The following is a 20975-nucleotide window of genomic DNA, read 5'->3' on the forward strand; positions in this document are numbered from 1 at the left end:
ATGAATGCAGTGATGATGTCGAAGCAAAAAGCTATCAATTACTACATTGAGGAATGTGCAAAACTAAAGCAAGAGTTGGAGACTGAGAGGGTTGAAAATGAAAGAATTAGAAGACTGTTGCAAAGTTATTCTAGTTCTGATTATATAATTGACCGAATTTATCCGACTGTTGCAGGTTTGGAAGCATTTCAAGATGATAAAAAGCAGAAGAAGAAGAAGAAGAAGAAGAAGGATGCTGGTAAGAAACAGAGTGTTAGTTATAACAAGTGTCCACCTCCGATCTGGGAAGGATATTCTCCCAGAAAACCAAATAAGGAGTAAGTCCAAAAGGCAGTTAATATAAAGTTAAAATCCGAATCAAATGATGAACTACCAGAAAACATTGACGTCACGTTCACATTGTCTGACACTGATCATGAGTCTGAGTTAGTTAAAAAGGTGGTTGATCAGGTGTTGGATACAGATGAGGAGTCTGAGTCGAAGTCCGAGTCTGGAAGTTCAAGTTCGTCAGTCAACAGTTTAAAACTATCGGTTAAAAGGATTTATAGTAAAGAGTTTTTACTATCAAAATCTAATTTGAATGAGGAAACATTTGAAGTTGCATATATTTTGAATGATTCTGACAAATTATATTCTGATAAAGAATTTCCAATAAGAAGTGTTCAAACTGAAAAGATCAAAAAGTTTTTCAAAATGATAGAAATTAACATTTCTGAAATATAAGATTTAAATCTTACTGAAAAACATAAAAAGTACACTTCAAGAGTACAACAACGGTTAAACAAGAAAAAAGGTTACAGTTCTGGTTCTGGTTTTCAAAAGAAACCAAACCATAACGGTAATTTCAAAAATAAAGGTCTTGGTTTTGTTCCACCTGAAAATTATAAAGATGAGAAAATTTCTAAAACAAATACAAAATTTGTTTCAGGGACAAGCTGTGAAGAGGAATCAAAAAGCTCATTCTGGAAACAATCAAACAGCGAATTCATTATTCAGAAGCAAGAGAGAATGGGGACTGGAGTTTTTCATAGACAGGAAACTAGAACCTATTACAAATGCAATAAAGTTGGTCAAATAGCATGGAACTGTTCTCAAGCGACAAAATCAAAACATGAAGTCTCTAAAAAGCTCAAAGAAAAAGTTGTTGAGAAAAATGAACCACCAACTGAAAAATTCAAAATTTTTGAAAATTCAACTTATGAAGTTGGTGAGTGTTCAAATAAAATTTTTTACAGAAAGCCAAAGACAACCAAATGTGGGTTGTTAAGAAGTTTGATGTAAAATCGGGCGATGATTCTAGTTCCACAAAGCCAGAAGAGCCACAGGTTGAGGTTGAGAAGAAAACTCAGTGCTTCCAGTGGATGATGTTAATTTTCCACCATTGAAGGCTGAGAATTTTAAACAAAAGTTGGTAAAGTTGAGATCTCGAATCAATTTTATTCTGAGAAGAAAGAATTTGATGTCGAGAAAGCATTTAATGGAAGTGTGAAAATTTTTTTTGAGAAAATGGTCGAGGGAAAGGCAAAAGGGGTAAAGGATTTTTATGAAACAAAGAAAGCAACTTTTTACCCAAGTGAAGTTGAGGAGGAAACATCCAAGTTTGGTCAGGCTTGGATGGCAGTATTTCACAAGTAAAATCCTGACTTGCCGGAGCTCCCAGGTTGGTAAGTGTGGAGCAGGAATCGGCATATTTCTTGAGAAATTCACGAAAAGTTTGTCCTACAATTGGTAAAGACGTTTGTTCTTTCAAACTGGTTAATCAAGGTCATTAAGTTGAACTTGATTTAACTATTATTCAAGTAGTTGAAAAACAATGTGATGAATTGAACCCCAAATTTACAAGTGGTAAAATCAACAAAACTTATTTTCCGAAAAAACCATTTTGATTAAATCAAACTTAAGTGTTTTGAAATCTTAATGGGTAAATAGTTTGTTGTAAGGGGGAGTTCTGATTGTTTATGCCAAGTGGATGGCGATTTGAAGCTTGAAAAATCAGTTGTCAATTTACTTGTACAGTTTATTTTCAAATGTCTTTAAATGTGGTTGCATTTTAGGGGGAGTAAAAATTTTAGAAAATCCAAAAACATTAGAAAATTTGAAAAAAAAAGCCAAAAACATGATAAAATCAAAAATGAGTTTTTGTTGTAAAAAAGAGGAAATGATAGTACATCAGTGGACTATCACAACACGCTAAAGAAATGGAAAGTCAAAAAATGTGATAAACAATCTCAATGTGGATGTGCCAGTAGGTTTTTGTACATTTAGTAGATTGTTTTCGAGATATAAACTTAAATTTCAAACTTATTTATCTCGTGGGGAACATTTCTTGAATATATGGGTAACCCCCGAAATCTTGTTTGAAAGGTCCCTTTTTTTTTAGATACTAGGTCTTTATACTCAGTGATATCTGGGGTATTATCCCGGGACTTCTGATATTGCGGAAGCAATGGCCTAGTCCCTGTATAATACTTTGCATTTGCTTGAAATATAGCATCACCCTCAGTACAAAAAATGATGAAACATTGAAAAATGCTAATCATGTGCTGTTGAAGAAAAGATTCTCTAAAGGGAACACACCAAAAGTCGAGCCGTCATCTCTCTGCTGAATGGAAGTTCTGACCTGAGCTCTCACTGTTTCGCATTTAACCCTTTTACAGATATCATCTAGGTATACTCACCTATAAGACTGAATATTGGGATCTGGATACGGGAGTATATTCAAGTGGTGGGACACGCGTATAAGTTTAAGTTCTTAAAACACTAATCTCGTATCTCGAAACAATTGAACTTTGTGTGAAAATTTATGTGGATCAATATACTGACAATCGAGGTGAATTGTTTAGAACTTAAAGTGAAATGAAGCTTAACGGTGTTGGTGATTTGTCTCATAAACTGATATGATCCTCTCACACAAACTCACAAAAATAGTGTCTGTAAATATTTCTTTAATGTTTTCTTTAAAAATCAAAAATTCCAAAAAGATTTTGAGTGTGTTTTAGCATAAACTTTTGAAAAATTCAAAAAGATTTTCAACAACTGATGTTGAAAAGCTGATTCTCAAAATTCCAAGTGCTGAACATGATGATCAATTTGAGGGGGAGTTTGCTGAATCTAAAAATGTTTAAATTCTTTCCTACATGTGGTCATCAGAAGATTCAACATGTTTCTACCTCTCAATTAAGATAATGATTGTTGGAAGAGATTTGTAAATGGTGTCTGAGATTATTAAATCTCTATATTATAAAAATTATGTTTGTGGTAGAGAATGTGGAGGTATAAGATTTGAGAAAAGCCAGGTTCTAATACCTGAGGTTTCTGTTTAGAGAGAGCCAGGTTACGATCTTGAAGCTGAGGATGCTGATGAATTTAAGGAATCAAGAGATCTGATCAAGAGAATTAGAAAGTTGAGAGCCAGATCACAATTCTGATTCAGTGAAGGTAATGTTGTGATCAAGCATGTTGAGAAGGGGAGTTTGTTGAGGCTAAAGAGGAGAGTAAAGAATCGATAGCAAAAGCTTTACAGTGTCAGATACTTCAAAGAGTTTAAGAGGACTGATAAAGACTGAAGATGCGAAGACTCAACACAGTAGACTCGTCAACATCCGAGGGGGAGTCTGTTGGTGCATACGTCTGTCGACTTCGTCTTGTATCGAGTCTTACATTGTTCGTGGCACGAAGAACGAGAGAGGATGACAAAAAGCTAATTCCGCACGAAGTAGCTAATTCCGCTTGAAGAGATCATCAAGTAATTTCGTGCGGAATTACATCATAATTCCGTTTGAATGTAATATCGCTTGAACTGATTCCGTGTGAAGCGTGTTTCGTGCGGAGTTAGGTCAGTCTATAAATAGATGTAATACCGTGTCATTTGGAACGAAATTTGCTTGGTGTTTTCCGACGGCAAAGCTCTGTCGAAGTGTTGTCTTGCTGTAAAACTGTTTCAGATCAATATAAACGACAATTGAAGTGTATATCTAGCTGAATTCAACTCATCATGTCTGTTTCCGCATTTCATTTTGAGTAGAATGCCTCTGAACGACTCATCTCGGGTCCGACAACGATCCTACATCTGTTCTCATAAGTTCTGTTTAATCTAACGACTGTTGACTTGCCACTGTTTCCTAACATCTGTTGTTGCCTAACAGAGGTTTCCAAACAACTGTCATCCATTATCACAACAGAGGTTCTGACATGGACAGATGTTAGCCATCAGATCTTTCTAACTTCTGACATGTCAGCATTCACTTTTTCACTTTATAAAACCCTGTTTCATCCCCAAACAGAGGTTTTACTGTCGTCTCGAATGTAAAATTCATCAAAGCGGTTTCCACCTTCTTCTTCAACACTTCTTCGTCAACCTCTCACAAGTTTCAATTCCGATCATGGCTCTGACAATTAAAAAGCACCATAACTACCTGACTATTTTTTAGAAAAACAAGAAAAATACTCTCTATCATTCAATGATTGATGTTCTTACATCATCAAAATATAAGGCCATTCTTACTGCCGATGCACCCATTTACCAAGAAACACTCTGCGATTTCTGGGCAAATGCGAGTATTGAAGAACAAAACAATGAGCCATTCAATATAACTTCAAAAGTCGGAGGTGAATCGGTTGCTATTACCCCCACTACCATATCAACAACATTTGGGGTAAACGACCTGGCAGGTAAGACATCTTTCCCGAAAAATGAGATTCAAACAGAGTTGATTGACAGGGGATATGATGGATAGTTGAATAAGGAAACTATGTTAAAGGCAAATTTTCCACCACCAATGAAATTCTTGTTCCATACTCTCTTAACCTGTCTCTCAAATAAAAGTACTTCTTTTAATGAAATACCTTTGAAAATTCAGTACTTAGGGTATGCAGTTTTGACAAATATTGATTTTAACTACTCCCAAGCACTGTTTGCTGACTTGGTTACAAATTTGAAAAACATTAGAAACGGGAAAAGTGCTACTTTTCTTATGTTTCCTAGACTGTTAAGCTACTACCTGCAAAAACATATTTCTCAAAAAGCTTTTGAACAAGGTACAACTTTTAAAATGAATAGTCTAACATCTGAAACTTTTACTCGCCTTATGGCTAAAGAGTCTGATATTTCCAAAACACAAGCAGAGAGGAATTAGCATATTTTAGATGAGTCCACAACTGTTCCTCAAACCTCTATTGCTGAGCCCACTGCTCTTGGTGATCACAGCACTACAACCACTGCTGTGAAACCCCCACCAACAAAACCCAAAAGGAGCAAAACAAAATCCAAAAAGCCCACCGAAACCACAAAAACGGGTCCTCTGGAAGATGAGATCCTAGAGGTTAACCATGTGACAACACAAATGTCACTAGAAACCACTGTTGCTACTTCCTCACAACATGTGGAAAGATCTCAACACTTAAACCAAACTTCTCATGATTACTAACAAAATGAACATGTTGTATTCATTGGGCGCCACAATATGATGTCATACCCTCATTTGAGAGTATGCTTAAAAGCCCTTCTCCCGGGGCAATGTCTCTTTCCACACCAATCACTTCATCTTCTATTCCACCAACGTTTGTAACACTGCTTCAAGCTATTGACATTCAGACTAATAGCAGCCCCTCCCACGAACACATTACTGAGAGTTTAACTTCAACAATAGCTGTGTCTGAACCTGTTCAATTAGCTAACCCAGAAATAGTTGAGGGGGCTACACCTCTTGAATTTCATGAAATTCTTGATGGTATTTCAAGTGGAGCAGCTACTACAAATGTCAAATCCACTGATCTACATTTGGACAGTAGTTTCATCTGTCAGACTCCCTTGAAGGCAACCACTACTGTGTCTACCAAGGTATCCACTAGTGAGTTCAAGTTAACCACTAGTGTGATCACTAAGGAAACCACTGATGCAGAGGGAAGTCCCCAGAACCAAGAACAAGGGGCATCTGCTAATGAAAATTTGGAGACACCTCATGTTTCAAAAGCAGATACAACCACCTCTGGTGGGAATTCAGATGATCCTATTAAGTTAGGTGATGGATTAAAATACAAGGATTTGCCAGAGAGGATATCCAACATTAAAACAACTGTTGCTGATATGAAAGATCAAATGAAGCAGTTTGTGGATGCTTTCAAAAGTCAACCTTCTCATCAGCAGTTGTCCCAAGAGCTTTGGAACTCAGTACAGCCCATTCTTGCAACTCAAAGGGAACTGGCTGAGCTTCAACATAATTCCCACATGGAGCTAATTAGAGTTATGGTTGAAGCAAGATACAAAGACACACAGGCTGACATCAAGGGCATAAAAGAATCTATTTCAAAGTTAACTGGCACTACCTTTGCACCTATCTTTGAAAAAAATGATGAAGATGATGCCAAAAATGGGGAGAAGGATTCCATGAAAAACTTTGGCAAACCAACACCAAATGGGGAGAAGGATTCCATGAAAAACTTTGGCAAACCAACACCAAGGAATCAGCCAAACAAAATCCAAAGCCTGCCAAGAAAACTTCTGCAAAATCTTCTGAAAAATTTGACACTGGTAAGAAAAAGGGAATTGATGATACCCTTAACAAACAGACAGATAAGGAGATTGAAGCAAAGCAGAAGAGAAAGGATAGAAAAGAAAGTAGAACAGATGTGTTGAGGCAGGAGTTAGTGAAAAAAGTGAAGAAAGAAAACAAAGTGCTGAACATTGGAACCTCAAATAGAAGAAAATAACACAAACACAACAAACCTCCTATTGTCATATTTCCTAAACCAAAATCACCACTAGAAAAATCAACCACTGTTGCCAAACCTAAAACCACTGTTGAACCTAAAATGCCAAACTCTGATACACCTAAACCAAAACTCTCACCACAAAAGCCATATCTCAAAAAGCATAACACAAAACCCTCATCACCACTACCAACCTCCACTGAAACAATTGTTGATACAACAAATGCTTCAACAGATGTTAAGACAACAGCGGTTGAGACACCAGCTGTTTCAACAGTTGTTAGTCAATCCACTGATTCTACCCAATTTCAGTTCCCATCACAATCAACCCTTACACCCATAGCACATTCTTCTTCACAAACTCCTCCTCCTCCTCCAAAATCTGTTTACACAAGAAAAAGAAAATTCATGATGCATGAAGAAGAGAAGGAAGAAAAAGATATACCTGCACTAATTCCATTATCATCTGCTCCATTCATTCAAAATTCACCCAAACCATTCATTCCACCTCCATCACCAAAAATCAACCCAATCAAACATCCACCCGCTGGTTATACTCCACGAGACATTCCATTGGCAGTAAATTTCTCTCTTGAACTGCTTGCAGTTCAAGATGAAATGATTCAATTTTACACAGAGGATGATCCATCCAAAAGAACCTTCCTATCTCTTTATGGATTCAGAACTCCAAATAATATTGATGAATATCTGAAGCTAAAGGCCAAGCAAGCAGAATATCAGGCAAAAGAAGAGAGTAAAGGACTAGGAGACAGCAACTTATCAGGTCGCATGCAACATGGGCTTAGTAAAGTCAAGAAGTTAGAAGACTTTGCTAGAGACCTGAGTAAGAAAATGTTAAATCTGTCACCAAATGCTGAGCTACAAAAGACATTAAGGGATGATTTCTTGAACATTATCATGGATACCAAGCCCTATGAAGCCTACAAGTCTGATTTCAAATATTGGCCCCTTGAAGCTCTTAAAGAGGAAGTTAATAGAATTGAAATGATGAATAAAGATCCTCAAATGCAAAAATTTGCTCCCAACTAGAAACAATACAAGAAGGTTGAAGTGGATGAAGCATTGAAGTACAAGAGAATGAGGGCAGAACTTGTAGCAGCTAAGTATGGGACTGCTAGAGCTATTGCAAGATGGTCTAGGTAGTATATTGATTTCCAAGCTTACAATAAGCTAGAAGAGCGAAGAAAGACAGATCCATCCCTTCCTAAAAAGCCAGCATACAATGATGAAACCACTGTTAGACCTCGATAGACCCTTCGCTCTAAAAAACTGTTCTCATCAGTAGATGTATCCATCAGTGTCTTGAACCAAAGAAAAAGACAACAACTAATTGATAAGGAAGATGAAAAGAGAGAAGCTGAAATCAAAAAAGAGGCAATCAGAAATCAGTTACGATATGGATTGGATGAGACTTCGTTGCAATTACAAGCTCAAGTTGCTCAAACACTTCAAAGGTTGGCAAGCAGTCCTCAATCGCCAAACTCCTCTCAAATAAAACTTCTCCCAAGAAACCATCAGACCCAAAAATACTAAAGTGGAAGTCTGAAAAACAGAACCATGTATTGACTTTGCTCAAGTCTGATGGTAGTGTTGAAAAGATATCAAGGGAGAATGCACTTGGTCTGAATCCAGTTGACCTCCAAGATCTTTTGAACCTTCAGCTTGATAGGGATGAAGATGATACTGATTCCTTGGATTTTGAGCTCCAATTCAAAGGGCAAATCCGGAAAAGGTTGATGAGAGAATAAAGATCTGCTGATTTCTAAAATCCGCTGATTTATAAAGGTTGTTATACACAAAAATCTGCTGAAGTCTAAAGTCTACTAAAGACCTATCATCTGTTGAAATCAAAGAACTGCTGGAAGTCAAAGGCCTGATCAACCTTGATTTAGCTTTGGTGAAAGTTGTTGAGGCATGTGATCGTGTGTTCGTAGTTATTGTTTGTTGAAACTTAAGTTGTATTCAAATTCTATTAAGTTTGTTAAATATCTTTTATATGTACTTATGTCTATAAGCAGTTTACATTGTCAATACGTGGGTACTCTATTTTTTGGATAAGAGAATGGAAATAATCGTACGTAGCTGATATATTAACCGATGATCTATGTTTATAGTTTTCTATTAGCTATAATAAATAGCACATTTTGGTACAATGTCTTTACTTTCTATTAAAATGTGTTATTCATGGTTTTCTAAAAACGACCCGTGTTTGCACACGGGTCTTACTACTACTAGTAATAATAATAATAACAATAATAATAATAATGATAATAATAATAATAATAAGAATAATAAACCAAGTATATAAATGATTATAAAGTGTCACATTCTTTTAACATGTAGCTCACGATACAGTAAAGATAGTGTATTATGAAAACAACTCTGTTTTCATTAAAATTTATGTCAACATATAAATTAAAAACTAGTTCGGTTCGTCTCGGTAAAGAACAAGAATATTAATTATATTTATTCCGTTCGATTTTAAACAAACTTTTACCGAAACGTAGATGACAATAAACATATTACAATGATATTTTGAAATTTTATAAAATATTGCATTATGTTATTAGAATAATGAAAAAGTTAAACTGTGTCAATTTATATAAAAAAACTGTATCAAATTATATATCAAAATGTAATAAAAATGGCACGTCCAGACACAGTCGAATTTTTTAAAAAATGCGCATCTTAAAAGTTCCACAAAAAAAATAATAAACACATTGCATCTTATCTAATAAATTATTTTTAAAAACTGTTAATATAGACACACATTCTAACTAAATAAGGAGAAAATCAGATGACTCATCCTATGCTTTCCACCATTAAATTTATAAATCAAACCGTAATCGTATCTAATAAATCTCACAAATAACAAAGGCATTACTAAGGTCTATAGAGGGTGGATATAAGCAATATTAGCTCTGTCCCTAAAGATATATAAGCTTCTTCCAGATAGACTCGTTGAAAACAAAAATATAAGTTAACGTTTGTTGTATAGTTTGAGGTTATTTTAATGAGTCTCCTTCCAATGCGATTAAGGGTTTCTGGAGTTTGTACGTCCCTTTTCTAGAGTTTGTACGTCCCTTTTATTATAAATATTGTTTGATCAATGGATTACCCGATACCTAGGAGTTCTGTTCATACATATGTTCAGTGATGATATAAACATAATGTAGAAAATGTTAACCTGAGGGAAATTCCTTTACACGTAGCTGGAAGGTGACAACTGATGGGACATTCTATGAAATATATGACAAGAAATTACCAAACAATGGCTCCTTACATAAGATATTATAGTTTTTACCAAACGTGTACCTAAACGACAAGACTAACATAGATGAACAAACATCTTCCTTGTTAAAGCCAACACCCCTAGTGGATAAGCTACCTTTGATTATTCAAATGAGTGTAAGACCATATCCTGTTACTATAGCCTAATTAATGATTGACAATATTATTATATCTCTAACTTTATTTGCTACACCAACACACACATAGGATCCGTCCAACTTATTCTCAAAGATTGTTGATGTGATAATTTTTAATTTAAAAATGTTCTTTAGATGAAAAAATATGGTTGATGTCTTTTATAGTTCATGCTTGTGTAACATGTTCTACCAGAGATATTAAGCTTGGTTCTTGAATATATGAGCGAAGGCTACAATTTATGTGTTAGGGTTTTATAATTCAAAATAAAATTACCTTAGATGATGATGATGATCGAGGAGGAGTTAGTAAGAAAACTTTGGGGTTAATCTAATGATTTAAGAGGTGGAAAACTGTGTCATTTTCCAATCTGTTTTCAAAATTGAGGGAGTGAGCAAATGTAGAAGTACCTAGGATGATAATGAAGTGATCCATTCATTTCGAAACTTAAAGTATTGACTAGAGCGACCTTCATTTTAGAACTATTAATATGTTAAGAACTGCGAGAACTTTAAAGTGCACTTGTACATAACATTTTGAATGTGACAGACGAGACAGTTAGGCAACCGCCACATTTTATCTTTCTCGCTACTTTTGTTTATTAAAACATGTATTATTTTGTTATCGTAGTTCTCAACATATTATTGTTTCTAAAATTAACGTATTTCAGGACTAAACTAACCTTAATCGTTTAAAGTATCAATAAAAAAAGTAAAAGTTGTATCGATAACTACTATTTTTAAAAGTTTTATTAAAAAAAGTTCAAGACAAAGATAACCCATGTGTCTTTGTCATTATAATTTAATGCTTAGTAATTTCTTAATTGATACTGGTGATAAAGTTGTCCGTATTTTATCTTAATTTAATTGTCATTATCTCACTATTTAACAACTTAATTAAATATTACACTCCTCTCTATTGTTAACACTTTTTTTTTTTTTTTGAAAGGAAAATTTCATTAAACAGAGACCAACCCGCCAAACCGACGGGAGGCCCAACCACAACCAACTAAACAAATTTACACCAATCTATCCACGACGTATCTCTATTGTTAACACTACTAATTTTAAATTGATGTTTTGGGAAAAATAATAAATAAGGTAATGAAGTCATGTATGCATTTAAACTATACTTGAAACTGTAACTGCTTAACACCTAGAGACTTTGGATGGACAAGAAACCCCAAGCATTTCTGATGAATCAGATAACATCTTCTTTCTTGCCCTGTACTATGAATGTGCAACGTCCAGATTAGCGAAACCCGACTACAACAAGAGTACACATTGACACACGAGGTGATCGAATTTCATGTTGGACATAGAATAGAAGCAAGGTTGATAATCTATAATCAGCTGCTTGCCAAAAAGCAAGTGGGCTTTAAGAATTCTATCTTGTTATTGGATTTTCATACTATGATGTAAGTTGTCATCTGTCTTTTTTCAAAGCTAGTTGACTGTAAATTTGTCCGAGCTTTCAAGTAGCTAGCCAAGTTGCCCAACTCCAACTATGTGACCCGTTAAAGAAAAGGGCAAGCTGGATTTTTTTTAATAATTCAAAGTATAACTCGCTGGTCAATAATATTCTACACGGACAATGTAATCAATGATACTCCTAACTTTCACTTTTATTGTCAATGGCAATCCCTCTCTAACGAAAGTAGCTTTGTTTGCCCCTAATGAAGAACAACTTACTAATTTTGTTTTGAAACGGCACAAGTGAAAGTTAGCGTCAAATAGAAAATAAAATTTAGGGGTGTCACTGATGTCGGTTGTCGGCATACTGTTAATAATTTGGATTATTAAAATCGAGCCAGCCTTTAAAAGTTAAGTTCTTCAACGACATAAATCAAGTTATCCAACTCATCTATTCCTTGACCAACACGGATCCGTCTTCTCTAAATTTAGGACCACGAGAAAGATCCCCACTAATACAAATCAGATTGGCAGATAGAAAATAGTAGATAAAAGAAGGGACATCATAAATTAGATAATATTTCTTATTAGTCCATAATTCATAAATTAACTTATAAGTGCGATATCTTTGAAATCACTTAAATTCAGAAGCTAAAAGATTGTAAAGATGACCCGTAACCACTTTGATTAATACTACATAGTCTTGATCGTCCACCATTAATGTTTGTTATATTGCATGTTTTCTAGCTAATGTACGATCTGTGAAATTTTCTGAGAGGCATATGGCTATTTATAGACCAGATCGATCCCATTCAACATCGAATTTGTTGTTAATAATATCATATATTTTGCCGTTTCAAAGAAAAAACAGAAATATCAAACCAATTTACATTATTGTGTAGTTCAGGTGCGGCCCAACCATTTTAGTGGCCCAAGGCAAAGTTAAATCAGGGACCTTTTTCCAAATATAATTATAGACAGCCCTCCTCTTTTATCCGGGCTCAACCATTTTTTGTATGTTTTATTATAATTTTTGTGTATCATAATGTTTTGATTGGGTTTATTTTCTAGTTTGTTTATATCCACATGGAGAATCACCAAAAGAAAATATCACAGTATTCTTGAGGAAAAAAATACCTAATCGCAACATTAGCAAATAATAAATAACCATTGCAAGAAGATAATCAGAACCCTTGAACATTGTCTATATCTCTAAAGCTGCTTTATTAAATCTATGAAGTGAAACCAAAATTAGTTAAACACCAAAACTAACATGAAGTAAAAGGAAACATAGTAAGCAATACAATGTGAAGATGTTTATTTAACAAAATACTAAAGAGGCGAGGTTGCAAGAATCAATCACCTTTCAGTACACTTCTTAAATCCTAAATCCATGACAGTCCTGATCAAACTTCATAAATCCGAAATCCATGACAGTAATGAACCAATAACAAGACTATTCCATGACAAAATTCCTGAATTCTAATGTGCGTGCTCCTTACACTATAAGCATGTACCATGATCAAACATCCGTGCATCCTAATGTTCAGCCTAATGTGCATGATCCTTACACTATAAGCCTGTAAACAGTCATGTTCCATGACTAATGTAGTAATGTGCATGATCCTTACACTATAAACATGTACCATGATTAAATTCCTAATGTGCACCATTCAAACTATCTGGTAAATATCCACTAAATTACCACATTAGCCATGAACCAATTAGAACCAATAACAATTATATATCCACTATACTACCTAAATTAACAATCCTACATCAAAGTCATTCAACCAGCATTCAAAATATCAAACACGACCAATGACAAATACCTAGAACCATTCCAGTTACTTAGAAACATCCAAAAGTTAACAGTTAAATACATGTGCAAAATGGGTTGACATTGATCATTAGAACTAAAACTCAAAAAATGATCAGACAAAAAACCCATTAAACTATTATAGTTATGTTATAAATATGCATCACCTTGATTTTGATCAGATTAAAAACCACCACCACGACCCCAATGCACAATCTTGATTTTGATCTGGAGACGACCCTATCTAACATGAGCTCAACATATGCACTGCCAACACCCCGAACCACAATCCTAATTTGGATACGTATACGACGTCGGGTGGCTTGCACCCTGAATCTAGCTACAATTTTAAGATTAACAAACACAATCATCAACGTAATAAGGCAATGTCGTACCTGTTACATGCTCTATGTAGATTATAACACCAAACTGGAACATGTTGTCGACGATCGGACTTTGTTCGTAAAATGCGGTGGTCGCCGGAGATGCTTGTGTGGACGGCGGTGGGTTTATGGGTGAGAGGGAGTAAAGTGATGCTTATCAAAGAAGGTTGGGGATTAATAGGTTTAGGATCAAATACAAAGGTTCCTTAAGAAGTCGTATAAAGGGTATTAAACAGATTCTGATTGACCTCATTCAAGTAACATTGGAACTGTCTCATTAAACTCTAAAATGTGAGATTTTATATTTTCACTTTCGGATTTAGAGCATTCACATCCAACCCACTAAAATCTGTGAGTGGGGTTTTTATAATATAAAGAGTATAAAAAGTGGTTGTGAGTGAAGGAGAAAGAAAATGTTACTGTTCATCTGTATATTTGAGGGGACACTGTTCATCCCCTATAATTTTTTAATATATTTTGAAAGTGATTGTGAGTGTGAGTGGAGGAGAAAGAAAAGGTAATGGTAAGGTATAAAAGAATATTATTTAATTGAAAAGGAGAGAGAATATGTAGTATTTTTTAGTGTAATTTAGGGTGAAAAATTGATAAAATAGATGTGAATGCTCTTATAGGTTGTAGATTTTAGAATTTTTGTTTATTATCATTGTGTCTTTTATTTATTATTGTGTCTTTTTTATATTTGCATCATTGTGTCTTTTTTGCGACTCATTGTGTCTTTTTTCCTCAACATTGTGTTACACTTTTCGGCATTGTGTTAATTTTGCTCGACATTGTGTCATCTCGTGCGATCCATTGTGTTTTTGTACACTTCTTATTTTTAGGAGCCTTTTTAGAATAACTTAACCCGAGATCAATATGGGTGTGAAGTGTTTTTATTGTGAAATGACAAATATACCCTTTACATCGTTACTGATTTAAACGGCACATTGACGGACGTTTGCAAAAGGACGTTTAATGGGGTATGGTATTAGACCCAACCCGAACGACCGGACATATCCGTTACTTATTGCCTTTTATTATAATATTTATTATTATTGCGTACTAACCCACGAAGCCTAGCACGTTTGTAGTTTACACTACATTAGGTTGTGGGCTTGTAGAGATAACCCCTAACTGGGCCTGGCCCATTGAGGTTAGGGGAGGCCCATATCTCCTATATAAAGAGGTGTTCATCTCATTATTAGGGCACAAGATATGGAGCCGCCACACTTTTGTTGCTGGAAATAAGAGATTCTTCTCTTACCAGCCATCTCTACATCCCCATGTTTATTTCTTCTCCATTGCAGATCTAGGTTCAAGAGGAAGAACAAGGTTTGATTCTTCACCCCCACAGAGAAAGCGGTCCAATCACCCCAGCGGTGTGTAACGCCCCAAAATCCAAATGTCATATATTCGAAATATGTCCTTATGCGTTATATTATGAAACTAGTTTATAAACCCGCGTACTACACGGCTTTGAATATAAAAATAATGTATGTAAACCAATTTACATAAATGAAATATTCTTATTAAGTCAAACAATGTAAAATCAAGATAGACATTACATTTATAAATTTGTAAACACTTTTTTATACACGACATTTATAGTTTTGTTTGTAATTTAACCATCTTCAGATCATGCGTAGTGGGCGGTATTTTTTCAAAAAAAAGCCCCCAAACACGCCCTCATCACGCCAGTAGCCCACCCCTTGGGCGTTTTTGGGCGTGATTTTCGAAAAAAGATCCCCAACGTGTTTTAAATCACGTCAAAATGGAAAACTGTTGGCCAATCACATGCATCCCTCTTTTTCTTAGCCAATCCCCTTTTTTTGGTTATTTTTTTATTTAATACTTTACACTCCTTTTTAACATAATACCTACATCCTCACTACACTCATTTTAGAAGAAAAAAAAACGCCCAATAATGCCCCTTACTAACTGGACTGCCGCATGGCGGAAAACGCCCAAGGGTTGGGGCATTATTCACCCTTACCACTACGCATGGTCTCAGCAAGTATCAACAGCTTAAAGTCATCTCTGCATTTTACTCTGGATAATACCTCATATTATTGGTCATGCGTAAAAACTGATTTTTTTAGAAACCAACCAACCTTACATAGCAACTGTTCCTTAAAGAAATATTAAACTTTTAATTTAATAAATATGAAATAGCTAAAATATAATTATTATTATTATTATGCATTATAATATTTATGTATATGAAATATAAATATATATTATTAGTGAATTGAATAAGAAAATGTTATGTGGTATTACTATGTCTCTTTTATTAGAATTAGAATTCATATTAAATTTAAAAAACTTATAGATCAAATTAACTTGTATTTAAAAAGCTCAATTACATTAGGAATTGTCAAGTGACATTTTATGGAATGTTTGTCGAAGCCGCTTGGTGCCCCGCCCTCCCTTATATATGTATATATATTCTTAATTAATATTAATTCATTGGATAAATTAATTCAGTATTATATATATTCTTTTAAAATGTAAAAAATTATTATTATTTTGATAGTTTTATTATCGTTATAATTTATTATTTTTCTTTTTTAATTATTATTTTTTCAATTAAAACATCTCTATTGTCCTTAAAGAAATATTAAACTTTTAAATTACTAAATATGAAGTAGCTTAACAAACCTTATGACATATTTATTGTTATTAGTATGCATCATAATATTTATGCATATGAAATATAAATATATTTTATATTATTAGTGAATTAAATGAGAAAATGCCATGTGGCTTTAATAGGACTTTTGAATGAGAAAATGCCATATGGCATTAATATGACTCTTTTATTAGAATTAGATAAATAACTAGGCTATTTAACCTAGTTAAGTGCATGGTAAAAACTATTAAAAGAGAAAAGTAGTGCCAAAAATGTGTTGGAAGTAAACTTGAGGGGTTAAAGTGGATGGGATGAAACTTGGTTTCTAATTAAAAGAAAATATCAACACACACCACACACATTTCGTGTGTGTGTGTGTGTGTGTTCTGGATCGTTCCAGAGCTTCCCAAGGGAGCCAAACCCTAACTCAACAATATTCATCAAATTGAAGGGCGAATCGAAGCTCAAATTCACAACCGAACATGAATTAGTGATCACCAACACAAGGGGATCATAAGGTATGTCTCAAAATTAAGATCGGTGATCATGTAGGAAGTGGGTTACGTTTTAATCCGTGAATTAGTATGAAATTGATGATGTATAAGGGTTAGAATCATCAAGTAAAACATAGGTTATGTATAGTTTGTGTTAATTTGATGTTTAGAAGTAAAAACCGATTAGTCATGGTGATGATGATGACTTAATCACCATCTATGTAAAATTCTTGTTGAAAGATTGATGAATTATGGTGTATAACGAATTATGGTTTAATGAATTGAATAAAATGTGATGATAATATGTTGAATGTTTAATTGTAAATACTACATGATGGTGAGTAGAAGGATTTGATGAACTATGTATGAATGTAGAAGATTTATGCATGAAATAGTTGTACATTATGCTTAGATAGTGGTACGCACGCCAAGTGTTTGATGAAATGACTAAACGACGATATTATATGAAAATGTATGCAAGTAGTGGATGAACATACTTACAATGTGTAAGTGATTAAATTGTTAGTAAACTTATACAAGGAACATGTGTAAGATTGAATCCATGTGGAGGTTTTATTGATGTCTTGTTTGGGTAGAAATGTGCACTAGTATCTTTCATTGTTCACTCACATTGTATGGTACACACTATGTGTTTAGTCGGCGGTTTAGTTGAGATTACGAAATGAAATTGGCGTTAATGTATAGCAAGTAAGGATGGTAAAATCATGTTGGTTGTGTACCCCAAATATGGCCGTCTTTTATGGGATCCCGAAAGCTTTAGTATATGTAGTGTTGATATTATGTATGGGTGTGTATGTAATGGATTGATCATGTGGTTGTAAGCATATTACATCATGAATATGAAGTGTATATAATGCCATTGTTATAGCTTAATGTGATGACACAGATATGTGAGGTTAAGTCGAAAGTCCATAAGATCGGTTGTTGACTTTTGGAAGTCAAACCTTGCATAAGTAGTATGGCTAGACTCTTGTCAAATTTCAATGCAATAAAGTCATATGGTGCATGTATAACAATGTGTGTTATATGCAATTATGTAAGGAATTGTACGAGTTGGAAGAGATGTGATTTTGGGTATATGTTTTATGTTTGTTAAACTTGACTAATGAAAGTCAAACGTGAACCATGCATTTGACATGATCATTTAAGCGTACAATCATGCATACTAACAAGAATGTGATTGTGTGATGTGAAAGCATAGGGATCATGTGGAAATGGACTCAAGCAAGAAAGGCAAACGGGTCAAAAGGAGGCAAGGGAACGGACGCAAAAAGGTAAGTGATTTTCGTAATCACTTCTTAGTTGTTTAAGTAATGTAGCGTTTTAACTAATAAAACATGATGTTTAAAGTTAAATGTGGATTAGATTGTATGAAATCGGTGAATTTCGCTAAGTAGACCAATGGGTCAAAATAAGGTCTTATGATTATATTGAAATGTTGCATAAGAAATGGCTACACCGGTACTATAACTGGTTAATGGGTAGAATTGCTTATAAGTACGCAATCCGGGAATCGGGGATGCGGTTTAATAGTCAACAGAATCGGATGTGAGTTTGTTTTAATAGATAAACAACTGTGTAAGTGGAAATTTTAGTAACAAAGTTAGGTTCGTAGATTTGAATGAAACGTATGAGTTTAATGAATACCGGGTGTCGGGTGCGTAAATCCCAAGTGCGGAACTCCGGATAAGGTAAAAATATTATGGCTATAATGTTCGTGTATGATTCGGGTTAGAACAAATGAGTGGTTTGATGAAAACATGAACGGGTCGAATAAATAGAAAATGACTAATAAGCCGAAAGCGCGTAAGATAGGAATTTCCTTAAATCGGATATGGGATTCCAAGTCCATATCATAGAATGTGAATTTACAAGCATGTAGGAAGAAACGGGAGGTTAAACAGGTAAATGGTTTAAAAGCTACACAAGTTTTAGCGTTTTTGGACGACGAAACGAATCTGCAGCAAGAAACACCTCTTAACTTAAGAGGAGTGCAAAAGAAACACCTCTTAACTTAAGAGGAGTGCAAAAGAAACACATCTTAACATAAGAGGAGTTCAACAGAACACCTTTTAACTTATGCACAATGCAGAGACCGTCGGCGACGGCCCCTTGTGGCATCGGCGACGGTACCCCTTCACCCGACGGCCCCTCCTTATCCGATTTTCCTGTTTTGCTTGTTTGTTATAGAGTGTTTATGAGATGCAATGAGCATGTACGCAAGCTTAAAACGGAACGAAATAAGTATAGAGGTATTTATAAGTATAAGTATGGAATTACTTACTTGATTAGTAAAGGGAATCCATAGGCAAACGCGTCTAGGAATGTATATATGTGAGTGGGTATGTATGTAGGTATGTATGTATGCAGGTATGTATACGTGTATGTATGTATGTTTGTAGATATGTACGTATTGTATACACGGTTTCAATACATTTAAGTATTGACGTTATTAACCGTGTGCCTTGAGAATGAAATATAATGCAGGTACATTATTGATGGCTTATCAAGGATTAGACACCGAGATGGAACGATTAAATCTAGAAAGATAACAGATGGAAAGTATACGTGGATAGAACGTAACGAGACTACATGATTATGAACCTTGTTTGTATATGATGCATGCTAATGTTGCGAATGTATGTGGTGGATGCAGGTTGTACGAATCACAGATTGTCATCAAGAGGAGTAGCGATCAAGTCAAGAGCAAGGATTGTACGGAAAGTGCGGTCACATAGTTAGGTTATGTATTGCCTTGAAGTCTTAAAATTGAGTACGAATGTTGCGATTACTTTTTATGAAACGTTTGACAATTTGTAACTTGAACCGTCATGTAAGTAATGTCGTTACCAAAGAAATAAATTTTAAGGTTCGTAATTCCGCTGCGTCGTTTTAAGGTTAAACGTGTTAGGGTCTTACACGGTGATCCCGTGTTTCTTCATTGGCGCCCACCGAGTATATGCTATACATTTGTTGATCACATCTCGTTTTATCCTCAGATCTTCAGATCTGTGTTCTTAGAGTCACATTCTCGACCTTCGAATGGAGAAACCCCACAGATCTGTGTTACGTTTCCCAAAACTTCTAGATCTGTGGTATTTCACTGATTTTAGTGCTTAAAAATCTTCGGATCTACATTTGTTTCAAAGGGGGTTCACAACCTTATGTACAAAGGAGCTCAGATCTGTTGCCGTACAAGACTTTCTCAAGTTATAATCAAGAGATTCCTGTTTTGAGGGGTTCAATGCCTCGTTATAAAGGTTAGCCGTCATTTATTCATGAAATAGGTAACTTATTCCCCTCAATTTCTTTGATGCAAGCTCTTGTTTAAACAACAAAAAAATGAAAACGGTCATGAGATAAAGTTTTGTTAGCTGGTAAAGGGATTTTACAAAAGAAAACAAATTGTGAAATTCTCCCTTACGTCACTTCAAAAGTTCCGAAGGCTCATGATAGTCATTTAATATTTTCTGGTCGACATTTAAAAGGTCATGGAATATTTTGTTAATGGCATCTTTCATTTCTGTCATGATAAAACGAAGAATCGAGACATTAACAACATTTATTTTTATTATTAGATTATTAATAAAAAGATACAGTCACCATTTTTACAAAGCTTTACAGCTGTAAACACCTAATAAGGTGATAGGCACATCTTGCAGTGAATATCCCTCACAGATCTTTTTCTTTTATATAGAAAAAAAAAAGATGGATTGTTAGAAATTTTTTCCCCTCAAAAATCTAACGACCATGACCATGGTTCACCCCGCGTATGGCCATCACGACCCGACACCAGTGTCTCCTATACCTCGCCAACTCCGGCGGAGTGTTTTATCCAACATGCTAACTCAAGCAGAATTTTCAAAGCTGTCACCGCAGCTCACAAGCGCGCGGTCAGGAAGTCTCATGCCCCTTGGACAAACACCCCACCGTCGCAGATAACTTGGATCAACATGTACTTTGCAGTACGAATACAAACCGCCGCGCTAGTACACAGCCTGCGGGGAGGCGCACCGTCGCGCGAGTACATGGTCTGCTGGACGCGCACCGCGCACACCGCGT

General features: G+C 35.0%; 1 long non-coding RNA gene across 2 annotated transcripts; it reads left to right on the plus strand.

The window, feature by feature from the left end:
- The first annotated feature begins 16809 nt into the window (after positions 1-16809).
- On the plus strand, positions 16810-19790 carry LOC110887222. Of its 2 annotated transcripts, none has more exons than XR_002563159.1 (3): positions 16810-16916; positions 18110-18187; positions 19570-19790. It is a non-coding gene; the product is annotated as an uncharacterized LOC110887222 (long non-coding RNA). The 2 variants fall into 2 exon arrangements; XR_002563160.1 differs by having other exon boundaries at positions 18115-18187.
- The last annotated feature ends 1185 nt before the right edge of the window (positions 19791-20975 follow it).

This window comes from Helianthus annuus, chromosome 11 (assembly GCF_002127325.2).
Source record: "Helianthus annuus cultivar XRQ/B chromosome 11, HanXRQr2.0-SUNRISE, whole genome shotgun sequence".
In the NCBI taxonomy this organism is placed as follows: Eukaryota; Viridiplantae; Streptophyta; class Magnoliopsida; order Asterales; family Asteraceae; genus Helianthus; species Helianthus annuus.